This window comes from Panthera pardus, unplaced genomic scaffold (genome assembly GCF_024362965.1).
Source record: "Panthera pardus isolate Hobbes unplaced genomic scaffold, ASM2436296v1 HiC_scaffold_15, whole genome shotgun sequence".
NCBI lineage: Eukaryota > Metazoa > Chordata > Mammalia > Carnivora > Felidae > Panthera > Panthera pardus.
In genome coordinates, this window is record NW_026526710.1 from 1468651 (window position 1) to 1494196 (window position 25546).

General features: G+C 53.2%; 1 protein-coding gene across 7 annotated transcripts in view; it reads left to right on the forward strand.

Annotated features, from left to right (window-relative positions):
* The window catches only part of PITPNM2 (phosphatidylinositol transfer protein membrane associated 2), a 144144-nt gene that overhangs the window by 8551 nt on the left and 110047 nt on the right, over window positions 1-25546 (forward strand). For all 7 annotated transcript variants that reach the window (XM_019467618.2, XM_053901953.1, XM_053901954.1 and 4 more), the window contains exon 2: window positions 24928-25034. The gene's annotated coding sequence lies outside the window, so the exon portion shown is untranslated. The remainder of the gene's footprint in view (window positions 1-24927; window positions 25035-25546) is intronic.

Sequence of the window (25546 nt, forward strand, 5' to 3'; positions counted from 1 at the left end):
AGCTCCACAAACTTAGGCGGATTCCCTGAGACAGCACGCTCTGAGGTCATGGCTGTTTACAGATTCGGGCCCTGATGTCTCCAGCTGTGCACCTGGGAGGCTCCCGATCAGAGACCCCGAAGCAGGCCCTTGGGCCACTGGGTATGTCTCGTGCTTTGTTTCCCTCCTCAAATGAGAACAGCATTCCTAGGAGAGTGATGGCTGGTCAACCCCTGTGTGTGGGGGTGATGAAGTTTTGGGGTGATGGTGAGGTGGTCTGGAGCTGACGGCCAAGAAAGAATTCTTGAAGATGTCTTTGGTACAAACGGGTGATTTTATTCAAGCACAGGGACAGGACCCGTGGGCAGGAAGAGCCCTGCTGGGGCTTCATATACTGTGAAGTTGGGGAATAAAGTCAAAAAGGGAGGCCTCCAGAAGGACTTTGATATGCTAACAACTCCTGAGATACCAGAGGCCTTGCTATTGTCAGGCTACGGTTGTTTTCCCTCTAGTGAGGCATTAACGGTAGGACAGTAGGGGGTTCCTGGAGAAATGTTACGCTCTGGATTTGCTTCAAGTGTTTGTCAATGGGGCTGCAGGTTATAAGGAAATTTAATTTTACCTGCCATTTCCTTCTTGTCTTTGTTCCCACATCACTATGGAGGGGAGGTTGATATTGGGGCTCCGGGAAACTGAGTCTACCGGTTTCTAGAGATTAGGCTGCTGATGGGATTGCCTTTTCTTGTAATTTACTAAGATGTTTGTAAACCGATGGAGACTCATGTCCTGTGTGACTGTGATCTCTGTCAGTTAACCATTGGTTTTCCCCTTTCTTTTGTTCTTGGGCAGCCAGGAGTGTCCAAGGAATTTCACACATATGCCACCTGCGGCTGGGGGGGGGGGGATGTTGTTAGCTTGTGTTTTGCCCTCCGCCTGCCTTATGCTCCCTCATCAGGGGTGGGGCAGGCAGTTTTTTTAAAAAGGGCACAGTTCAGAGTGAGCTTGTTGGGAAGGGGGAGGACCCGTTAACCATCCAGCCTGGGTTCTCACCGGAGGCCGGGTCAGCTTGGACTGTGTCTGTCCCCTCTTCCTGCTCTGCTGCTGCCCTTTTCCTCGCTCTGTGGCTCATCAGAGAAAGAGAAGGGACCAGAGTGGCCATGTTAGGAGTGCAGCAGGAAGCCAGGTAGAGGAGGAGGAGGGGAGGTGCATGGGCTTTGTGTCTCCTCCCTGCACCACCATCACCTGCCTTCCTTAGTGTGTCCGGGCTCCTGGGAGTGGGGAGAGTGGAAGGGCCCATGGCCCCTGGGCCGGAAGGAGCGCGGCTGATGGAGGTGGGTCCACGCAGGAGCCTCTGGCTCAGATCAGGGTCCCTTCACCTAGAGGTATGAGGGTTTGCTTTTCCCAGAAGGCCTAGAGGTGTATGTCCAGAGTGGCAGATTTGGGTCCTTGCTCCCGATGGAGATACACCCCTGGAGCTTGTCCCCCCTTGCGGTAATTCTTGGGCCCAGGTGTCCTAGCCACCCAGGCGGCTCAGGGCAGGGGCCGGGTTATCTCGTTTTGGCTTTCCTTGGAGTGCCTCACCTCGTGCTGAACTTGGAAAAGGGGTTCACAGAATCTCTGAATGAAACATGGGGAAGGTGGCCTGGCCCACCTGCTTGCCTGAGTTTTCTTGCTTCCACTGAAATCCTTTCTGGTGCTTGGAATAACCCAGAAGGATTTCAAGCCTCTGGCTATGCTCAGGCTTGGATCCTGAAGGAAAATGGAGATTCCAGCCTGTGTGGCACATGGGAGCAGGCAGGAAGGGCCGCAGGATATCCTTTCCTTCCCTTTCCTTTCTGTAAATTGAAGTGAAATTCACAGAACATATAATTAACCATTTCTGAAGTGTACAATTCAGTATGAGATAGTACATTCAGAAGGCTGTGCAATCAGCACCTCTGTCTGGTTCCAGAACCTTCTTATTACCTGAGAAGGAAACACCCCACCCCTTCCCCCAGCCACAACTAATCTACTTTCTGTCTCTATGGATTTTCTATTCTGGGCGTCCCATATAAAAGGAGTCCTACAATGCGTGACCTTTTCTTTTTTTCTTTTCTTTCCTTTTTTTCTTTCTTTTTTTTTTTTAATGTTTATTTACTTTTGAGAGAGAGAGTGAGAGGGAGAGGGAGAGGGAGAGGGGGAAGGGCAGAGAGGGAGACACAGGATCGGAAGCAGGCTCCAGGCTCTGAGCTGTCAGCACAGAGCCCGACAAGAACTGTGAGAACATGACCTGAGCCAGAGTTGGATGCTCAATCAACTGAGCCATCAAGGCGCCCCTGTGTGTGACCTTTTTCACGTCTGACTTCTTTCACAGAAACATAGTGTTTTCGATGTTCCTTCACGTTGAAACAAAAGTCAGAACTTCGTTCCTTGTTTTGTGTGTGTAACATACATATAATATCAAGTTTACCGTCTTAACCGTGTTTAAGCGAACGGTTCTGTGGCAGTAAGCAGCCGCCACCACCGTCCGTCTCCAGATCGCTTTCACCTTCCCCAAGCAGAGACTTGTGCCCATGAAACACTGACTCCCCGGTCCCCTCCACTTTCTGTCTCTAGGAACGTGACTCCTCTGGGTGCCTCACGTAAGCAGAATCATACAGGATCTGTCCCTTTGTGACCAGCCTATTTCACTTAAGACAGTGCCCTGACAGTTGACCCATGTTGTAGATTGAGACAGAACTGCATTTTTTTTTTTTTTTTTTTTTTTTTTTTTTTATGGCTGAGTCAGTTATATTCCACTGTATGGGTTTATCCATACATCTGGTGAAGGAGACACTTGCGTTGTGATTCCGGTCCAGTGAGGTGTTGACTCTGGATGGGAACGGTGAAAGACAGCTGAACTGGGAGGGCCCGGGGGTCCGGAGGCGGGAGTTGTACTCTTTCCGAGGGCTGTGGCCTTGGACAATTGGACCTTTCTGTGCCTTGGTTTCTGTATCCATCCGATGGGTAGGGATGCTCCCTTCTAGGGGTGCTATGTGGATGCAGCTGTGTGTGGCATGGGGGACTGTCATGCCACTGTCTTCCCAGTGAGGGGCATGAGGCCCGGTGGTGCCTGGCCTTCCACCCATCTGGGCTCACCTGTGACGTCCACTTGCCGGAAGTCTCTCTCCCTGGCAGAGAGGTTCCAGAGAGCCAGCTCCAGAAGGGGGTGGCCGTGGGTCCTGCCTCTTGGTGGCTTTCAGAGCACTCGCTGATGCCTCGCTGATAGCAGTGCCAGTCGCACGGCCTCCTGAAGCATCATCCCCATCCCCGGGGCCGCTCCTTCATTGCTTCAGGAAATCAAAGCCAGGAGGATGACATCGGCAGGCAGCCTCCTGGGGTGGCTGAGTCAGAGCAGAAAGTCAGTCTGGAATTCACTAAGTCACACTTGCCTTCATTAGGCTAATTAACTTTTGATGTGAATTAGCTTTATGAGCTGCTTTAGGAAATCCATGACCAGGCTGGGGCCAGCTTCGTGTGCAGCGGTGCCTGGGAAGCTGTGCTGTACATTTCCATATCTGCCAATTAAGGATGCTTAATTATTAACCTAAGGCTGGGTGGCTAATGAGGAGCCGCATACTTTGTGCTTTATTTGAGCATTTGAAGGCCTTTTAAAATTAGCCGTAATAGAGTCAAGATCGTACTAGGCATCATAAGCTGTGATCCGTGTTGCAGATTGCTTGGATTGTAAGCTGAGGCTGTGTGTGTGTGCTTAGTGGAAGTTCACACAGATTGAGAGTGAGGTGGGGGGGGGTTCAGTGTGTGTGAACTGCCAGCTAACAGCTAATGTGGGGAGTTCACTGGTAGGTTCTCAGGCTAGCCTACTGACAAAAATACCACCCAGCAGACGGCCGAGTGACTGAGTTCTTGGGGCACCTCTCCTGTGCCAGGTCTTCCACAGCCCTCTGCACGTAACCCCGTCGTACGGATGAGAAACCTGAGGCCCATGAGGGAAAAGCGACTTCCCCGAGAACACGGAGCCAGTGGACTCGAATCCAGCATTCTGGCTCTCCCATTTTGAGAGCCCACCTGGGCATCTAAGCATTATGTGAACTTTTTTGTAAGTGGACAAGCTGGTCCCACGGTGCAGTTGGTTGGAGAAGAAACACTTCTTACTTGCAAGGCTTACGTGGGCCTCGTGAGGCCTGCCATGAAGAGAGCACTTGTTTGTGCCCAGAGGGCAGGGTACCGTTCGCTTGCTGGCCCTTACCCACGTGGAGTCCGTTTGTCCAGGACCCTGTGGGTGACAGTCTTTGCAGACTCCTCCAGGGGAGTGTCACAGATGGTGATTTATGTTACCAGTGACCTGAGTGTGCTGTCACCTGTTTTCACAGCTCAGGGGTCTTTCTTTGCTGCTTAGGTGTTGGTCACCAAGTGTCACCGAGCTTTCACAAGCCCCCATGCAGCTGGAGCTGCACAGACGGGGGGCAGGAGGGGGGGGGTTTCAGGAGGTAGAGGTTTTATTTTTAGCCCTGCAGCCTCTGTGATTCTGTCACTATGGAGATACCAGGCTGGGGGCCCACGAGGCTCCATGCTTCCCCTGACATAGAGGAAAGAGGGTCCTGTTTCCTTCCTGGAACTTGGTTCCCTGGACAGCCTGGGCTTCTCAGTTGAGACCTCAGTCTCTGTGTGTGTGTGTGTGTGTGTGTGTGTGCGTGTGTGTGTGTGTGTGTGTGTGTGAGAGAGAGAGAGAGAGAGAGACAGACAGATGCCACTGCTCGTGATGAGGACGAAGTAGCTCTGGGACCAGGCCCTGTGTGGGGACCACTGGCCACGGCCGTCTTGTGCTGTGGCTGGACTGTGCCGGGAGACCAGAGGCTCTGTTTAAGCTGTGCTGTGCGGCCTTGGGCAGGATTCCTTCCTCTCCCTGGATCTTCATTTCCTCACCTGACAAGTTGGGATGAAAATTCCTGCCCTATGTCCTTCTCTGGATCTGGTGACATGATTTTTGGGGGGCAAACTTCGAGTCTGTAATGAGGTGTGAGTGCCACGAGTGTGTGTGTGTGTGCGCGCGAGTGTGTGAGCATTATTATTGTGACGCCAAGGTCACCCTCAGCAGATCTTCTAGAATTTTTCCTGCTCCTTCATCTTGCTACTGGTCCCTGTGATTTGGCTCCTCTGTTCGAAGGCAGAGAAAGAAGAGGTCGGAGGGAAAAGGATTTAGTGCTTTGCATACATTGTCGTAAAAGATAAATCAAGGGATGAGGTGGACACCGACCCCTCTTCCCCACTACCTGTGTGCCATCCCGTAACTCTGTCTTCCATTCCCGTGGCAAATACCTGCCTCCAGAGGGAAGTGACACTTGGCACGTTAGCTCTGTTCCTACAGTGGACATGACTGAGGCGCGCAGCGACCGAAGCGCTTGTCCGGAGTTGCCCAGCGGTGAGCACCAGAGCTGGAACTAGAACTGGGTTTCCCCCGACTCTACGACCAGCGCGGTCTCTGCGGCTCCGTACAGAACGGCAGGCATGAAGCAAACAGATGCTACTCTTTAAAATTCTCCTTTTAAAATCTCAGGCGTGGCTGTGATCCAAACACAGGACATAACGGGTGTTGGTGAGGATGTGGAGAAATGGGGACCCTGGCGCCCTGCTAGGGGGAACGTAAAACGGGGCGGCTGCTCTGGAAGACAGCCTGGCGGTTCCTTAAATGGTTAAACACAGAGTTGCCCTATGACCAGGCGGTTGCACCCATAGGTCACTGTGCTCGAAAGCATTGAGAGCAGGGACTTGAACAGATGTTTGTACACCGGCCGGAAGGTGGAAAGACCCCCAAGTGTCCATCAGCTGATGGATGAGCGAACATGGACGCTTGTCCAGTGGAGTGTCATTCAGCCGTAAAAAGGAGGGAGACTGACCCCTTCTACAGCACGGATGAAACATCAAGTGGGGTAAAAGAAGCCAGTCACAGAAGGACAATGTCCTGTGATTCTCCTTACCTGAGGTGTCCGGAATGGGCGAATTCACAGAGACAAAAAGTAGAGTGGTGGTTACCGGGGTCTGGGGGAGGAGGGATGGGGAGTTAGTGTTTAATGGGTATGGAGCTTCTGTTTGGGGTGATGAAAATGTTCTGAAATAGTGGTGGTGTTTGCATACCATTGTGAATAGTCTGTGAATGGTGCACCTAAAAATGATTACAATGAAAAAAACCCCCCAAAAAACCAAAAAAACCAAACCCAGGCTTGTCTTGGAATCCCAAGTGAGACTTGTGGGCTGGATCCCACGTTCCTTTTACTTTATGGAGCCCCTAGCTTCCCCCCCCCACCCCCCCTCCCAGGGAATTGGGAGAGGCCCGGCTGGTCCTCGTGCTCTTTGGGGAGTGCACTCCCGGCGGCTAACGGCCACGCTCGGTCCCTGCGTGCGAACGGCATCTGTCTCTGCGGAACATTTGTGCGCCTGACGTCGGGCATGTCCTTTTATGGCTCTGCTTGCTCTCCGCGAGTGGAAAGACAAATACCTTTTCAAAGAGCAGATGCCATCTGCCCGGGGTCCCTGGCATCCACAGCTGCAAAGTGAGTGGGAGCCGGCTCCGCCGAGGGGCAGGTGCCGCGGCCCCGGGGGGAGCCGGGGGGGGGGGGGTGCGCGGAGGAGTCAACCCCGCGGGTGGCCGGGGCCCCGTGCAGACAGCCAGGGCGCAGAGCGAGGCTCTGCCACCCACCTGCTGTGGGGACCAAGCGGGGCACGGGCTCTCGCCAAGCTTCTGTTGGCTCACCTGCCTCTCGGCCGGTCGTGAGGTTTCCAGGAGATTGTGTGTGCCCGGCACAGTGCCTGGGGCCTCACCGAGCTTCTTGTTCTGGCCCCGCAGAGGTGCTGGGGTCCTTGGTGTCTTCTAGGAAGAGGCCGCAGCCTTGGGAGGGTTCTGGAGGTGTAGCCGTTTGGGAGGGTGAGGCCTGTTGACTGGGGCAGGGAGGAAGGGGCCGTGTGATTTGAGGGGTTCTGGGCCACACCGAACCCCCCCTGTGCCTCACGGAGCCCCCTGCTCTGTGGGCAAACATATTCGAGTTCTGGGGCCGGGTAACAAATCACTGCACACCACGGGGCTCAAAACACAGAAACGTGCTCCCTCCTAGTTCAGGAGACGTAAAGTCCGCATTTAGGCTTTGGGTAACGTTGCTTCCTTCCGGGGGCTCCGAGGGAGAATCTGTTCCAGGCCTCCCTCCTGGCTGCCGGTGGTGTTCCTTGACACTGGACTCCCGTCTCTGCCTCTGTCTCCATGTGGTTGTCTTCCGTGTGTGTGTGTGTGTGTGTGTGTGTGTGTGTGTGTGTCCCCCTGGGTCTCTTCCTGTGAGGACACCAGTCATACTGGATCAGGGCCCCCCTAGTCTAGTGTGACCTCACCTTAACTAATATATCTGTAAAGATCCTATTTCCAGATAAGGTCACATTTTGAGGTTCCAAGAAGGACGTGGATTTTGGGGGCACAGCCTTCAACCCCGTATCATCTCCATACTTGTTGGATGAGCGAGCGAGGGGAATCACTATGAAAAGCCGTCCAAGTGTGTCTGTGTTGGTGAAGAAGGTAGGGGCATCCCCGTCGACCTGGGTGTGTGAGAGGGCGGCTCCAGGATCTCCCCCTTCTCCCGGCAGGCCCTCCACCGCTACCTTCTATCCCCTGAGTGAGCACTCCCGCTGCCTCCTGACTCAGCCCCCTTCGAGGTAGCAACAGCAACATTTATTACAGGGAAAGTCATGACACAGCGGGGGTTCTCTGCTTCCTCTCTGCCCGAGCTCTCAAAGCTCTCTTTGTTTCTCTCCCCTCCCCTTGGAGCCAAGGAAGACTGTAGGGGTGGCCCGTGGCCTTGGGCAAATCAGCTTCCCTCTTTGAACCTCAGTTTCCGTCTGCAGATGAAGGAAGCTGAGCTGGGTGCCTCTGAAGGGCTCTTCTGCTCCATGATTATTTGTTTTACTGCCGAGAAGATTATGGGCTAGGAAAGCATGCCCTTGGGCTCCATAGGAGGCAGGACTCAAGTCCAGAGGTTCCCGAGTCTTCCCTGCCACCTCCTGTAGGAAGCCCTCTGTGATTGACCCCATTCACGTGTGGTTCCTCCAGTCCTCACTGTGCCCCGTGTGTGACACATGAATTCACAAATCCTAGCCTGCTCTTCAGATGTGTGCCGTTGTGTTTGTGTGCGCGTGTGTGCACACGCACACTCTCTTCTTCATGTTCCCTTCCCTCCTTTCTTCTGTAGGCAGGAGCTATTTGCTTGGGGTCTCTCTCTGTGTCCCACCAGAAAGGCACCGGGCAGAGGGTTCACTGTACTGGGTTGTGGACCAGTCTCAAAAACATAAGCAGACGATTATTTACTAGGAGATCTGCTAAAAGAAAAAAGGGGGGGGGGGGAGAAAAACCACTTAGATGCTTTCAATAGATGCCAGGAAAGCATTTGATAAACTGCAACATCCATTACTCTTAATAACGTAGAGACTGAGCGATAGACACAGATCGCACTGTCCTAGAGAGCATTTCCACTCGGTGGCGGCTCACTCCTTCGTGGCGAAGCGCTGTTTGAGGGGCACGGAACGCTGTTGCAGGTTGTGCCGCAAAAGGATTTCAGGGCCAGCCAGTATCTGGAAACCCCTTGCTGCGAGAGGCATCCCTCTGAGACACGCTCACCCTCTGCCATTAGTATTAAACGTCTCTGTAGATGGATGGAAGCCAGGCCAGTGGGCCGGGGAAAGGAGGTTGCAGAATTAATGTTTTGAGATGGATACAGTGTTCATCTCAGGAAAGCGGACGTAACTGACAAGCAATTAGAAGCAGTAAGACGGGGCGCCTGGGTGGCTCGGGGTCGGTGAAGCGCCCGACTTCCACTCAGGTCATGATCTCACGGTCCGTGGGTTCGAGCCCCGCGTCGGGCTCTGTGCTGACGGCTCGGAGCCTGGAGCCCGCTTCGGACTGTGTGTCTCCCTCTCTCTCACTGCTCCTCCTCCACTTGTGCTCTTTCTCTCTCAAAAATAAATGAACATTAAAAGAAAAAAGGAGAAGTAGCAAGACAGTACGGTGGCCAAGTTGCCACACGCCCATCACTGCCTTCCTGGGTGTCAGAGGTAACTGGCTGGCAGCTGTGATGGGAAGAGTGCCTCTGGCATCCTGCTCGGGTGTCGACAAACCAGGGGCCCTCTTTCCTGGTTAGGAATAAGAGTGACACCCAGGCGGTCTCAGCCGCCAGCATCTCCTCCGCCTCCCTGGAGCCCAGAATCCCAGGGAAATGTGGGGGAGTGACGCAACGCGGAGCATTCCAGATCTCTCCTGGCCCTCTCTCCTGGGGTCAGGCGGGAGCTGTTTCGTGGGGCCAAGCTCCCCGCCCGGTGTTCCGGTTACGGAGGTGTGAGCCCCGGGTCCTGAGTCTGGTGATACCACTTTCTGCCTGTGGGGCTTAGGCTGGACTACTTCACCTGAACCGGAATTCCATCTTCTGTGAAAGAGGGGCCACAACATCTGAGGAATCTCCGAGAATGACTTGAGCACCTCTGTGCGCCAGTGAGCCGCTGTTACAGCGGCCGGAGTCCGTGGTCTCCAGCTCAGCGCCAACCCGGGACCTGCGGAGAGAGGACCCCGGCGCGCTGTCCGAGACTGGCTGTCAGGGTTCCCCTCCACCTTGTCACACGTCCCTGCCGGGGCATCCCAAGGCAGCCCTTGAGGAGAATCTGGGTGTAGGAAGTAACTCGTGAACCCCTGTGAGAAGCCAGAGCACAGGCCAGGCCACATCATCGTCATCGTACGAGGTCACCTCATTAGCCTCGGACTCGGGAGGACTTCACACGGCCCCAGTAATGCTCCTGCTCTTTCTCGAAGGCGTTTCTGGCCTCTCTTCAGGAAACGGTGAACATTAGGTAGAGAATTCAGTCTCTTTGGGACCCGGCATCACCGAATCGCCCAGCCGGCCGGCACTGCGGAGACACAGATGGAGGTTGGCCGTCGGGAGCAGTGCTGTGCGCAGAGGCCTGCGATGGGGCCGCCTGCCCCTCAGGCCGAACCTGTGGGCTCCCACCAATTCCTTTTTAGGTGGCCTTCCCTTCTTCCTGTTGCTTTTCCTTTGCTCTCCTTGGTATGGTTTTGCTGCTGTTAATTTTTTGCCTTAGTTTAACCACGATTGTTTTACAACCACTCGCGGGGGCCAGTGGAACTTTCTTTTTTTTTTTTTTAATTGTTTTAAATGTTTATTTATTTTTGAGAGAGAGGGGGAGACACAGAATGCAAAGCAGGCTGCAGACTCTGAGCTGTCAGCACAGAGCCCGACGCGGGGCTCGAGCTCACCGACCGCGAGACGGTGACCTGAGCTGGAGTTGGACACCTAACCGACTGAGCCACCCAGGCGCCCCCAGTGCAACTTTCTAAGGACTGAAGTTCTTGGGCTTTATGACAGCTTTTTCCTGGAAGCCTGGCACTGTTGCTTGGCCCACTTCTAAAGGGTTAAGGTTGCTGCCAGCTGGCCGGAGGGGTCATGGAGGTTAATAGGGCAATAGGGGTTAGGGGTTAATAGGCGAGAGTTCCCAAGCTGGGTTTGCACCCATCTCTGGAGAGCTTTTAACTGTAATCACCTCACTGGGGAGTGATGGCTTTTTGATCTACTTTCTGATTCTTTAGGAATATGTGGTTCATGGACTTAAAAGGTGGGCTGTAACGTGGTTAAAAAAAATATATTAAGGGGCACCTGTGTGGCTCAGTTTGGTTGAGCATCCGACTTTTGATTTTGGCTTGGGTCATCTTCTCATGGTTTGTGAGTTTGAGCCCCACATCGAGCTCTGTGCTGGCAGTGTGGAGCCTGCTTGGGATTCTGTCTCCCTCTCTCTGCCCCTCCTTGCCCCTCTTTCTAAATAAACAAACAAACTTTTAAAAAATTTAAAAAATATGTTAAGCGGTGCCTGAGTGGCTCAGTCAGTTGAGCATCTGACCCTTGATTTCCGCTGGTCACGGTCCCAGGGTCGTGGGACCAAGCCCTGCGTCGGGCTCCACACTGAGTGTGGAGCCTGCCTAAGAGTTTCTCTCCCTCCCTCTCTCTCCCTCTGCCCTTCCCCTGCTCGTGTGTGCTCTCTTTCAAAAACAAAACAAAACAAAACAAAAAAACAAATTTTTGTTTCATCGTTTGGACCACTCATTATTTTCTTTGCATTCTGCTATATCCAAAGAAACATTAAATACTGGCTTTTATTTTATTTTTTTTTTAATTATTTCTCTTTGTTTCTTAATTTACATCCAAGTTAGTTAGCATATAGTACCATAATGATTTCAGGAGTAGATTCCAGTGATCCATCACCTACGTATAATACCCCATGCTCATCCCAACAAGTGTTCTCCTTAATGGCCCTTACCCATATAGCCTTTCCCCCATCCCCCTACCCACAACCCCTCCAGCAATCCTCAGTTCTCTGTATTTAAGAGTTTCTTGTGTTTTGTCCCCCTCCCTGTTTTTGTATTATTTTTGCTTCCCTTCCCTTATGTTCATCTGTTTTGTATCTTAAGTTCTACACATGAGTGAAGGCATATGATAGTTATCTTTCTCTGACTAATTTTGCTTAGCGTAATAAACTCTAGTTCCATCCACATTGCTGCACATGGCAAGATTTCATTCTTTTTGATCACCGAGTAATACTCCATTATACATATACATCACATCTTTATTCATCCGTCGATGGACATTGGGCTCTTTCTATACTTGAGTTATTGTCTATAGAGCTGCTATAAATATTGGGGTGCACGTGCCCCTTTGAAATAGCACACCTGTATCCCTTGTGTAAATGCCTAGTAGTGCAATTGCTGGGTTGTAGGGTAGTTGTATTTTTAGTTTTTTGAGGAACCTCCATACTGTTTTCTAGAGGGGCTGCACCAGTTTGCATTCCCACCAGCAGTTAAATGCTGGCTTTTAAAAACATAGTTATTAAAATTAAAAATGTAAAACCCTTGTTCAGTAACCTGTCTTTTCTTTTTTAAAAATGTATTTATTTACTTAAGTAATCTCTACGCCTAACGTGGGGCTTGAACTCAAGGCCCTGAGATCCAGAGTTACATGCTGAGACTGAGCCAGCCAGGTGCTCCCTTGTTCAGTAAACTCCTGACGTCAACTTAACCATACGGCCACTGGTGTATCTCTTCCTTTACTGAATCTACTTTTTCTGCTGAGATGATCAGTTATCAACCAGTGTCTGCTTCCAGTCTGCCTCTTCCTTCTCTAACAACTTAAGACTCACCGTTTTCTAGTATTCAAAGAATGTTCATAATTTTTCAAACACTTTTCTTCACTCTTCATTCACGTATGCTTTCATTTATTTACAAAAATGACAGGGGCGCCTGGGTGACTCAGTTGGTTAAGCATCCGACTTCGGCACAGGTCATGATCTCATGGCTTGTGAGTTCAAGCCCCGCGTCAGGCTCTGTGCTGACAGCTCAGAGCCTGGATCCTGCTTCGGATTCTGTGTCTCCCTCTTTCTCTGCCCCTCCCCTGCTCACATTCTGTCTCTATCTCTCTTTCTCTCTCAAAAATAAATAAAAGTTGAAAAAAAAGAAAGAGTAGGGGCGCCTGGGTGGCTCAGTCGGTTAAGCGTCTGACTTCGACTCAGGTCATGATGTTGCGGTTTGTGGGTTCGAGCCCCGCGTCGGGCTCTGTGCTGACAGCTCAGGGCCAGGAGCCAGCTTCGGATTTTGTGTCTCCCCCCTCTCTGCCCCTCCCCCACTCACACTCTATCTCTTTCTCTCAAAAATAAATAAACATTAAAAAAATGACAACACACACACACACAAAATGTACATGATGTTATGCCAGACATTGGTGAGGTTTTAAAAATAAATAAGATACGTTGCTTGATTTATGGAACTTAAAACTCATAGGTTACAATAAAATAATAAAACAGAGGATAGGGGTGCCTCGCCGGCTCAGCTGGTGGAGGCAACTCTTGATCTCGGGATCTTGAGTTCAAGCCCCACATTGGGTAGAGAGATTACTTACAAGTAAAATCTTAAAAAAAATAAATAAATAAAATAGACGATAAAGCTATACTTGATATGAAAAACACTTTGGGTACGTATAATCTTACATTTGGTTACCAAGCTGACTTACCCTGGTCTGTGGGCTCCCTGTTTTCCTCCCCAGAGGCAACTACTGTCGCTAAGTTTGTATTGTGCGTGTGTATACTCTTTCGGGAAGATTCTCTGCATATATGAATATATATGACTTAGGAAAAAACCCCAAAAAACCGAAACCACAGACGGCTGCCTACCATTGTGCCCCTGCTGTTTTGACTAGGTGGTGCTCTGTGGGTTCACTTAGATTGTCTGGGTCTTTTTAACGATGGGCTTAGTGTTCGGCTGACGGATGATGCACCATCATTAGGTGAACCGATTCCCGACTCACGAAGCTCTACATTGTTCATGGCAGAAGCCTGGCAGCAAAGAGGGCCGCAGCGAGTGCCCTGGTACAGAGGTGCTCGTGCACATATACTCTCCTATCTGCGGAATAAATTGCCCGAAGGAGAAGCGCTAGGTCAAGGGGTGTTTTCCTTTTATTTTCGATAGCTGTTGCCGAATTGCTCTCCGTGAAGGTAGTACCAATTTACACTCCCACTTACAATGTGTGAGTGCGAGGTAGTGGTTTTTAACCTCAAAACCCCAGGCAAGGAAGAGCTTTTAAGTAAAATGAAAATCTGGAGAAAACCGTGAGAGCCTTTGCTACCGCAAAGGGCGGCTCTAGCAGGGTTCCTGGCACAGCCGACTAAGGACGCTGGTTCCCATTAGGTGCCTCCTCGCACGTGGCAGGGAGGGGGCCCTTGATTCCACCAGGCACGTTGTGGCCTGGGTGGTCCCTTCCTGGAGGGGTTTGGGCCTCCTCTGTCAGCTTGTCCATCACCAAGTATTGAGGAGCACCAGATGCTTTAAAAATGACACCAGGACGTGTAAAATTACAAAATAATTTTGCCAAGGTAAGGACACTATTTTTATTTGTTATTGTTGAGAAGGAGAGAGAGAATGTGAGCAGGGAAGGGGTAGAGAGAGCAGGAGACACAGAATCCGAAGCAGGCTCCAGGCTCTGAGCTGTCAGCACAGAGCCTGACACGGGGCTCGAACTCATGAACCTCGAGACCATGACCTGCGCTGAAGCTGGACGCTCAACCAACTGAGCCACCCAAGCGCCCCTGAGGACATTATTTTTATTTTATTAATTTATTATTATTGGTTTTTTTTTTTTGATGTTTATTCATTTTTGAGAGAGACACAGAGCACGAGCAGGGGAGGGGCAGAGAGAGAGGGAGACACAGAATCCGAAGCAGGCTCCAGGCTCTGAGCTGTCAGCACGGGGCCCGATGCGGGGCTTGAACCCGTGGACTGCGAGACGAAGAACGTTATTTTTAAAGAGCTGTGCAATTCACAGACGTTACCAGGGGCCGGAGGAGGGACAACGGGAAGCATGTGTTTAAGGGGTACAGAGTTTCCGCTTGGGAGGCGGAAAAATGTCTGGAGATGGGCGGTGGGGGCTGCGAGCGGCGTGAGTGCGCCTGATGCCGCCGAACTGTGCACTTCAGATGGTTAGGGTGGCGCATGTTATGTTCCGTGTAATCGACCACACACACAGAGAAGCACCAGTTCACTGTAGCCATCCTCCCGTGAGCAGAGGACACGGAAAAATAGGAACGATCTAACCCAAGAAGGAAAAGAGGAATGGATGGAGCTTTTTGAACAGCTTGCCCTGTTAGCCGTGTTTGCGGGTCACCTTGCACTGCCGAGAGCGTGGCGGCGCCTGGCGCGGACCGCTCCCCGGGTGCGAGAGCGGTCAGGAGACGCTGAGGACTGGAAACGGAGAGCTCCCTGGGGCAGGCGCTTGGCTGGGCCTGCGGGGGCTCCGTGGCCCCTGAGAAGACCCCGTGTGTGACCCGGGAGGCCCGAGGCTGACCTACTCTCCAGCCTGAGGTGCTGGACTCACCTTCACCTGTGTCATCGCTCTGCGTTGAAACAGGGCGCTTGTCCCGGGCCTGCCGCTGGGTGTTTTCTGGGCCTGGTATGAGTGAAGCTGGCAAGCAGTAACTGGGTGCGAGCTTTGTCACGATTTTTCTGTGTCCCCAGTGGCTCAGATAACTTTTGCAAAAAGAGCATTTGCCTGGTCCTGCCTAGAAGCTGGGAAGCGGAGCGGGTGTCTGCCTGGAACTGTGCAGAGGCTCAGGGCAGGTGCGGGGGCTCCAGGGATCTGGCCAGAAGGAACGTCTCCCCACAGAGGTCGCTTGGACTTCTGCACAGCAGCCACCAGCCTCCTTGAGGTGCTGCGTGTGTTACCGGTGCAGTCGTCACCCCAAACTGTAATGATCGTCGGGAAACCCGAGCTGCGAAGTCCCTGGTTTTAGAGGGGGTGGATGTGTGCGCGAGCAGACTCTCGCTCAGGCAAGGTTGCTCCTGCGGAGAATGGGCCTCCTGCTTTGTCTGGCTGTGGGTTATGACTTGCTTTAGGGCCCCGTCTCCGTTGGGTGAGTCTCTGGCCTTCACCTCACTTGCAGAGAGAGAAGCACCAGACCCAAGAAAGACCAGGATCCTGGGTTGGTTGCAAGACCACAAAGAGCCCCCTGACCCGGGCTAGTACGTCCCCGCCACCCTGTGACTGGAGCCACCCTGTGACTGGATGACGTCTCACCCCGCCTTCCGTTGCCAAACTCAGATTCCAGGAGGCGAGGTGGCCACAGAAAGCTGGAGCCCAGTCCGGGTGCTGCCCTGGCCCCGAGCACTCCGTCTGGGGCATTTTGCGTCTTAGAGGGTAATCGTGAAAAGACCCCGAACACTGTGGGTTCACGGTTGACGGAAACACAGCCCCACCTTTCTTATGGTGCGCCCATCCGAAAAACCGGTGTCAGAGCGCGAAGCCACCGCCGGAGGCTGTGCAGGCACCTGTGACGAGTTTCCATTTGACTCACATCTGTCAAGAAGGTGACACGACGTACCATATCCACAGGCCGCTGTGATCGCTGAGCTGACACAGCTCCGCATGTGGGCAGAAGCATATGCTTCCCATTAAGAAAATTGCTGCTTTTGAACAGGCTCCGAATAGACTTTTTTGCTTTTGCAGAAATTAAGACAATAATAATAAAACAACCCACCCGACACCCCAAATTTCTTAAAAAAGGAAAAAAACATTTGATGTCAACCCAGAAACCCAGCTTGGTATCGGAACCCGGCAGAGCCACGTGGACAGAAGGATGGCTGAGGCCGCCGTCCTCTATCCTCCTGGAGCCGTGACACCGGCTCGTCGTCCCCGCCCCCACGCCCGAGTGTGACAGAGCTTCAGTGGAAGGGGCCTCCGACACGAGCGAACAGGGCCGGATTTGCCTGCGACTCTGCAGCAGCCCCCACGGGATCACTGGAGAAACCCCCCAGGTGGCTGCAGCATGGAGCGGTCACGTTGAGTGAAGCCTCGTTTAGAGCACTCGAGCCCGGAAGGAGTCCTTGATAAATGGAAGGGAGACTTATTATCGGTGCTCAGCCCAGACAGAGCAGAGGGTGGGAGCTTGAGGGCTCTGCTCCCCGCCTGCAGTGGCCGAGGCCAACGGGGCACAGGCCGGCCGAGACTTGGGCTGCAGACCCACCCCTCTCTCGGGTCCCTGTGGTGGGGAGCGCGATGGGGATGGGGCAGACGGTCGCTGCCTGAATCATCGGTACCAAGGCACAGCGTTTGTGGACGGGCATGTGTGTGACAATAGTTACTGGATCTAGTAGCCAGATGGTCTAAACAACCCGTCAGTGGTACGGTATGTAAATATTTTCCGTCATTTTCATGGTGCTGCCGTGTTCACGTTAACAAGGATGAAGAATTACTCAGGAGCTTGCTGCAGTCAAGAGCCAGTTGGGCCACAGGCAAGGATAGCTTTTGGGGCGAGCTTGACCTCCTCTTGCTGCCTCCTGCCCAGACACCGGATCCTTCACGTGGAGACCCCAGGGAGCATTCCCTTAGAGCTCTTCGCAAGGACAGAGTTTGTTTCTCATCTTGAACCAGTATGTTTCTCACTGTTGGTGAAAGCTCTGTGACCCAGAATATTTCCCTTTTTGCTTTGCCTACCAGGAAGCACTAAGATGATGATGATGATGATTGTAACTCATTTGCTTGTGGATTGTCCTTGGGAGTCTCAGGATAGCTTTTCTCGTCCATTTTGGTTTCTTTCGTTCTTTACTCATCTAGTGTTTTGGGGGAGGTAAACCTACATAGTAAGGTTTTGAGAAGCAGGTAGTATGAGCGGAGCTCACATACGTGCAGGAGCTCTCATCACGTGCTTAGCCTGTGATTGCCGGGTGCAGAACTGGGCTGTACCTGATCCCCCTGAACTGTTAACTACACTGGTGATGCCTAGGCCTGATTCTCCTGCGCATCCTTCACACGTCTGACGCGCAGTAAGGGTTTGGTGAATGTATCAGTTAGGATAGGTTTGCTGGCTGCTGTAACAAACCGTTGTTACAGTCTCAGTGGCTTATCCCAACAAAGGCTGTTCTCACTCTTGCAGTTGAATTGGATGGGCTGGGGGTGGCCTCTGTGTAGTGATTCAGGGATCCCACATCCTTTCCTGTGGTGTTTCTGTCATCCCCTGGGGCTCCCTTGGGGTCCTCCGCTGGACCTGGGCAGTCAGCTGCCTGGTGAACGAAGAGAGAGAGGGCATTGAGGATCACGTGGGCATTTTAGGGGCCAGGCCTGGAAGGGGTGTACGTGCCGCTGCTCCCAGAACTCCTCACGCATCTTGAACCTGGGGGGCTCCAGGTGTAATTTAGGAAGAGGAAACTGGACCAAGCCGGAGTGGCATGGCAAGTGTTGTGGAACGAACAAACGCGTGCAGGGCACGGAGGTGAGGGTGGGGATCCTCAGGGGGCAGAGGGGAGGAGACTGTGCGCCTCCCTTGTAAATCTAGGTGCCACAGTCGTTTGGCCTTTGTTCAGCGCTTTGGATTCTGTTTCCGTGTTCCCTTCTGCCCAGACTAGGAGGTCGCAGAATGTTGGAGCTGAGTGGAGAGGCCCTTTAGAGGCCAGCCTCCTCACTGCACACGTGGAGAAGTGGATCCCGGAGAAGGGAACTGGTCCACCTGGAGTCAGCCAGTGAGAACGCTGGTCTCAGCACCACATCTGGGGGCATTCCCTGGGGCTCCCAGGGAGCATCTCTGCTCACAGCCTACCGGACGGTACGGCTGAGCCAGCCAGCAGAAGGTCCGGCTTCTGCGCCGGATCACTGGAGAAACCCCCGGCCTCCACAGCAGCTGTTTGACTTCAGCATGTGTTCCGTTGGGGCTTGGGGAGTGGAAAAGGAGTCTCTCCCTGACACTTATTTAGGCACTGCCTTGTCTTCGTGACTCACCTGTGAGAGCACCAAAGAGCTTCATTGGTCCCCCATTAGAAATAGACATCTCCCCCAAAGCCATTAGAGCGCCTGACCACCGTGTTCATCATTCATCGCTGCAGCGAAGTACTCCCAAACTCAGTGGCTTAAAACATCAGTCGTTTTATTTATTTGCTCACAGCGTGGCAAGGCAATTGGGGCAGGGCTTGGTGGGGACACCTCATCTCTGCTCCACCGGTGTCAGCTGGGACAGCTTGACTGGGGGTGGAGGATCCCTCTCCAAGATGGCCTCACTCCCGGGGCTGGCGTGTCGGGGCTGGCACTCGCCTCTATCTGCTGGGCCTCTTGGCTGGGACAGTGGTTCTCCTCCACACCACTTCTCCAGGCACTGTAGTAAAATACGCGTAACATAAAATGTACCACTTTAGCCGCGTTTAAGTGTCCAGTTCAGTGGCATTAGGTGTGGTGTTCACACTGTTGTGCCACCGTTTCCATCATCCATACCCAGATTCTTTTCTTCTTCCCATACTGAGACTCTGTCCCTGTTCAACGACAGGTCCCCCTTCCCCTCCCCCAGCCCCTGGCACCCACCCTCCTACTTCCTGTCCCTGTGAACGTGACTCCTCTGGACATCTCAGGTGGAACCATGCAGTATTTGTTGGCCTGTGACCGGCTTATTTCATTCAGCACAGTGGCCTCCGGGTTCATCCAGAATGGCCTTCCTTTTGAAGACTGAGTAATAGTTCATTGTATGGTGAGACCACACATTTTGCTGATCCATTCGTTCGTGGATGGACACCTGGGTTGTGTCCACCCTTTTCTATTGTGGATGGTGCTGCCGTGAACATAGGTGTGTGAATATCTGTTTGCGTCTCCGCCTTCAGTTCTTAGCCAGGCATTCCTGAAGGCTCGGGTCTGAACCTGGTGCAGAGTTACTTCCAGCACGTTCTGTTGGTTAAAACAGGTCTTGGGGTCAGGCTAGATTCTAAGGACCGGGACTCCACAAGGCTGTAGCTCATTGGGTCCTTCACAGAAACCATCTGCCACGACCCCTCTGGGGAAAGATCTTTGCAGGAGAGGCAGGTGGACCCGCTCGCACACACCCCTCCAAGGCCCGATTCCCCTCTCGGATGCCTCCGAATGCCCAGATGCCTGTGGCCCCGGCTTCCGGACGCGAGGTTCCGTCGGTCGTCGGCAAAGCTCAAGCCAGAGCCCTGCTGTCCCCTCCCTTGGGGGGGCTGCAGCGCTCGCTGTCTGTTTTGTATCGCTAATGGCTGTGCCTCTTATTATATAATCTGTTATTCTGTGCCGCACCAGGCCCTGGTTACTTGTCAAAAGTTTCTAGAAGCCAGCTGTATCAGCTCCAGGCAACTGGGGGTGCTGCCTGTCCCTCATAGTATTAGTCACTCTGTACTTAGCTAAATTTAACTTTTTATCATCCAAATGATATTTTTGTGGGCTTGGAATTTTACATAATGCTACCAACTGCTGCAGGCTAAGAATTTCTCCTTTGTGTTATGAGTGTGCGTGTGTGTGTGCGTGTGTGTGTGCGTGCTGGTTTTCTCCCCCATGAACTTTTGCACGCCCAAGGAGACATTCTTCAGTTTCCCTTCCCTGTTCTGCCTTCCCAGGCCCTGGGTTTCTTCTCAGGCTCTGCTTTGCCTTTTGCCAGCTGGGAGGAAAATTGCTCCTAACAGCTTTCTGATGGCCCTGCTAATGCTTCCTTCCTTACTCGAGGGCTCTCCACTTTGAAGGTCTCTGAGGGTTTCCCTGCTGATTCCGACAGTCTGGGATTCAGAGAAGGAAGCTCAGCTCCAGAGTAGAGAGTGTCTGCTGAGAAAGCAGAGAGAAGGGTCCGGAAGGGAGGGTGGGGGTGGGGGCGGTGGTGGTGGAAAGGGACAAGAAGTAAGAAATCCAGTGACTTGTCCAAGGTGTGGGGTCCAAGACGCAGGCGATTCCTTTGTGCCTGGGGGAGAGACTCACCTGTTCTGTCACCACTGGGAGAAGTCAGGGCTGCGGGGGGGTGGGGGTGGAGGGTGTGTGGAGCTGGGAGATCTGGCATCTCCTTGGGGAGGGGCTCCGGAGCTCTGACTTCCCTGAGCACCCGCCACTCAGAAATGGTAGCATGCCGGGCCCTTACCCAGGGGTCTCGTGCGGTCCACACGTAACTGTGCATGCCTCCATTTTCCAGATGGGAAAACTGAGGATCAGATCAGAGGGTGAGCCCTTTGCTCTGTGCCAGGCATGGCACCTACACTCGCATCCTGTAGCTCACCGGCTCTTGGCAGAGGTCTGTGAAGTAGGGGCCCGTGTCAGGGCTCTCTTACAGACAGGGAAGCTGAGTCCCAGGGAGGTTAAGCACACTGCTTAAGTTGCTTGAGGCGAGGCCACAGCTGAGAGGCCACCCCAGACCTGCCCTCAGACCACCCAGCCGTGTCACCTCTTCATTGCTCAGCGGCCTCAGATGGGACTCGCACTGGGCCCTGGGCTCTTCCCAAAGCCTATGAGGCTGACTCCAGCCTCACCTGGTCTCCAGGTTTCCTGTAAGCAATCTTTAAGTACGGGTGTGTGTGTGTGTGTGTGTGTACGTACAGGCTGCTTCTGGGAGAATCTACCTGGAATTGGGATTGGCTTCTTGAGCAGGGGAACCCTGTTCCGGGAAACAGGGACAAGGCTGAAACTCAGGCTCACCTCGCACCCTTTTTATGTTTTCAAAAATATGGATGTGATGCTTGTTTTAAATTATTTTATCAACAAGTTAGGAACTCCTGGGTAGAGACCCCAAAGAATTAAACGCACCTGCACACAAAAGCTCGTGTGTGATCGCTCACGGCAGCGGTTGTATTCACAATAGCCCCGAACGCGGCGTGTTCATACAGAGGAATATTGTTCGGCCACAAAAAGGGATGAGGCGCTGACACGCACTACGACACGGATGAACCCTGCAAACACGATGCCAAGCGAGAGAAGCCAGACGCAGAAGGCCACACAGGACGCGCCCGCTTCTATGAAACGCCCAGAACAGGCAAATCCGTGGAGACAGAAGCAGGGCGGCATTTACCGGGGACTAGGGGAGGGGGAACGGAGAGTGACCGGTGGTAACGGGTGTGGGTCTCTCTTTGGGGTCGAAGGAAACGTTTCGTTCTGGAAGCGGGTAGCGCTCAGGGCCGCGCAGCTTCGCGAATGTGCTAAATGCCGCCGAATCGTGCGCTTCGGGAGGGTGAACGTATGGCACGCAAATTATATCTCAGTAAAACAAAAAATCAGAAGCCATGTCTCAGGATGGAGTCAGACGCCCCAGCGTGTGCCAGCGACCTGTGCGGCCCCACTACCATTTGCATCTGTCCGCGTCTGCACGTTTTTTGCCACCTGCTTCACGGTCTCCATGTCAACGGGGGATGGAAACCACAGTGTTTAACTTCGGTTATACCACCCACTCGTTTGGAACTTATGCTTTCAACCAGGGCCAGCCTGAGACACGCAGACGTCTGGGCAGGCTCGTAATTTGGCACCCCAGCAAACCGGTATTCTTTAAGTGTTTGTTTGACATTTATTTAGTGGGATGAGGAGAGACTGATAGCCTATTAATAGAAGTTGGGTAGAGAAACAGATTCACTTACTAATTCACGTCCACTGACCAAAATCAGGCAGGGATCTGAAAAATTTTCAGGAAAGCGGTTCTGACTCCTCCAAAAGGTGGGTTTTATTATTATTTTTTTTTCCCTTGCCGTTTTTCAAATGACTCAGGACGTATATTGAAGATGTAAATCTTGTTTTTTACCTTCATTTATTTATTTTGAGAGAGACAGAGAGCAAGTGGACGAGGGGCAGAGGGAAGAAGAGAGAGAGAGAGGGAGGGAGGGAGAGAGAATCCCAAGCAGGCTCTGCACTGTCAGCTCAGAGCCTGACACGGGGCTCGAACCCACAAACAGTGAGATCATGACCTGAGCTGAAACCAAGAGTCAGATGCTTAACCCACTGAGCCACCCAGGTGCTCCCTGAAGATTTAGATTTGCTCTGTGAAGGAGAAGATCCAGTCTGTAAGGTGATGAGTGTAGTTGATTATACTGTATCGTATGATTGAAGTTTGCTAAGAGGATAGAATGTTCTCCCCACACCCGCCCCCAAAAAGGGTAGCCGTGGGAGGGGATGAATGTGTGAATTAACTCCATGGGGAGGAATCCTCTGCAGTGTGTCAAACATCACCTCGTACACTTAAAAAATTTTTTTAATGTTTATTTATTGAGAGAGAGAGAAAGAGGGAGAGAGACAGCATAAGCAGGGGAGGAGCAGAGAGGGAGGGAGACACAGAATCGGAAGCAGGCTCCAGGCTCTGAGCTGTCAGCACAGAGCCCGACACGGGGCTCGAACTCACAAACCATGATATCGTGACCTGAGCCGAAGTCAGACGTTTAACCGACTGAGCCACCCAGGCGCCCATCCTCGTTCACTTTAAATATATCACCGTTTTGTCAGTTGTATCTCAGTAAACCCGGGGAGAAAAACTTTAAAGGCACAGAACGTTTTCTTTTTCTTCCTGATAATCAGCAACTCACCACCAGCATATTAATGGGTTCCGGAACCCCGCCTCCCCGGGACCACAGCCACAGGTGTGCGCGGACCATGCACGCGACAGCTCTCAGCCACGAGGCTTGTGTTTTACTTTGACTTCTCATCTTCCCAAAGGGAGTGGGCTGATTTGCTTTTTGCCTTTTGTGCGAGGGGTCACGGGAGGAGACCTGAGTCACCTAGCAGCATCTTCTATTTAATCCCCGTGATGTTGTCCTGCCTCCTGCCTCCTGCCACCCACCCCTAGAGGTTCCCCCAAGGAGCTGACCGGCTCCTTAGGCTGATCCTGCATTCACTTTCTGGACTTCAAATGCTTTCTCTTTTTTCGAGTCAGAGAAATGATCTCCCCGCGGTGCACCTCTCTGTAAGGAGCCTGCGCTTCTCTCTCGCAGCCCCTGCCGGTCTCATTCTGCTGGCTGTGAGTCACAGCTGACCTTCTCACCCACAAGAGGCGTCACGGTGGCGTGGAGAGGGGCCAGCCTCCAAAATCTGGCTTGCCATTGACTGTTGTGTTGCTATGGCAAACTTCTGCCCTCTCAGTGGGCTTCCTTACCTCTGAGGCTCACGGCTGACCTCACACGGGGTGAGTTTGGAGGTTTTGTGATGGCCGCTAAGAAACAGAACGGAGAGACCACATGGAGGCAGGGCGTGTGTGCGGTGAGCTGTGGAATTTGGTGCAATGGAGAGGAGAGAAGCTGGAGGGCCCGACGTGCCCAGGCGGGGGCCCGGAACCTGGGAACCCTGAGATGTGTTGTTCGTTCGGGATCCGGCGTGCATATGGGGGTGTACGTGCGGCCGTGGACAGGAGCGGCAGGTGCAGGGCCAAGAAGGAGGCTCACCCCTGCAGGCCCAGCCCAAAGAGGACTTTTCAGAGTTGGCCGAGCCTCCTCCGGGAGTGTGGGCCCGCACCGCTTCGGGTGGGCGTGTGAAAAGCTGGTCTCCGCTGCTTGCAGCCACACCTCCCACTGCTGTGCTGTCCCCAGTTAGATTCTCTCCCTCCTCTGAACTCTTACTGCCTGTGCCCTCATTCGGCAGTTTATCGCTTCTGCTGTCCCGAGCCACCACAAAATGCCCCTTACTTTACCTTTACCTTTGTCGAGGATACTAGCCCCTTGCGGGCACAGGCTGGTGACCCCAGAGCCGCCAGCGCCCGGCCTCAGCCCTTGGCGTGAGGTTATCCCGGACCTGGGGGGATTGGTTCCTGAAGAGCCATGGCTTCTACGGCCCACGCAGGGGGTGGGGTGGGGAGGCTGCCTTCCGGTCATGGTCAGGGGAAGGCCTCCCGGCTGCTGCCCACTTCCTGGGCTCAGTATGGGGTCTGGCAGGCGTGTCAGACAAACAAGAATGTGTTGAGGTCGAGCTGCAGGTGTGGGGCCACGGCGGGAGCCCCGGGTTGGGTGGCGGCTTTAGCAGTGCCTGTGGATTTTCTGACGTCTCGTAGTCTGATTGTACCCGGGACTCCCCCGAAACCCATTTCTCCACCTTTTCCGTTTTGTTGTCGGTGCTCATCTCTGGCCTTTGGATGTCTGGCAGAGGTGGGTCTCCAGTTACACACCGCCCAACTGCAGGGACTTGATGGGAAGGAGAGAATTATCTGCATCACCCCATGACGCTGCTCGTGACCCCGCCCCGGGCACCAGGATGCTCGAGGCTGGTGGCCAAGAAGCCCAGGCTGCCGTTCCCCCCTCTCTTCCACTTGCCTCCTCTCTGCAGCCTGGGGTCCTGCAGTCCCAAAATTTGATAGGTGAGGAATCTCAGGTTTGACGCCGAGAGCTCTGAGCTGGGCTTCTGGGATAAGAAAGCTCGCGTGTGTGCAGGGGGGTGTGGGGTTCTGATTGTCTCCCTAAGCAGAGGGAGCCCTGGGCAGTGCCGGGTGCATCAGCCTCCGTGATTGAAAGGACTGGGCCCCTTTGTCGAGAGAAGACTCCTTCAGCCCAGCGTCCCCTGTCCTGTCCCCTAGGCACAGCTAAATTTCTGGTCTTTGGCGTTGCTCAGGATGAGGCCAGGCCCTGTGGGTTTCCTGGTGAGTTTCCCAGGCGCCTCACCTCCTCCCCGACTGGGCTTCTCCCTGCAGGATGCTGACTCGTGCTTCCTGGTCCCCGACACCCTTCCGTGTGCCTAGTGAATCGTCCCTCCTCCTGCAGCAGGACGTCGAGGGAGCCTTCTGACGCAGACCCACAGGTAAGGACCGCCCACTGGCTTTGGAGTTTGGGGGAGCTGGGGCTCGCTTGCTATTTCCTCTTTCTTAAACATCTGACTTTATCTGATTAATGGGGTAGATTGTATTAATCGATCCTGCTTCTTGCAAATATTGATTGCTCACTAAGTAGGTAGGACTGATGTTCTGTCTGTGGTTCCTTTAGATGCCAGATATGATACAACCCCCCTCTGGTGGCCCTTGTGACTCTCCACTGTACAGGGCACCCTGAGGGACTTCTCTTCTCTTCTCTTGGACCCCCCTGGCCCAGCCTGGGCTCCCCACCCCCAGGAAATACGGCAGGACAGGAGTTTCAGGATTCCTCGGCCTTGGCAGAGGGCAGGGGCTGGGCACTGCCTCTCGGCGTTTCCCATGAGCTGTGATTGGCGACATGGGAAAAACCTTGTGTGTGTTTTCACTTAGACATTTGCCTAGATGAGAAACCGAGCAGGGGCTGTGGCGTGTCTGAGGTCCTCTCTGGAGTCAGTGGCAGCCC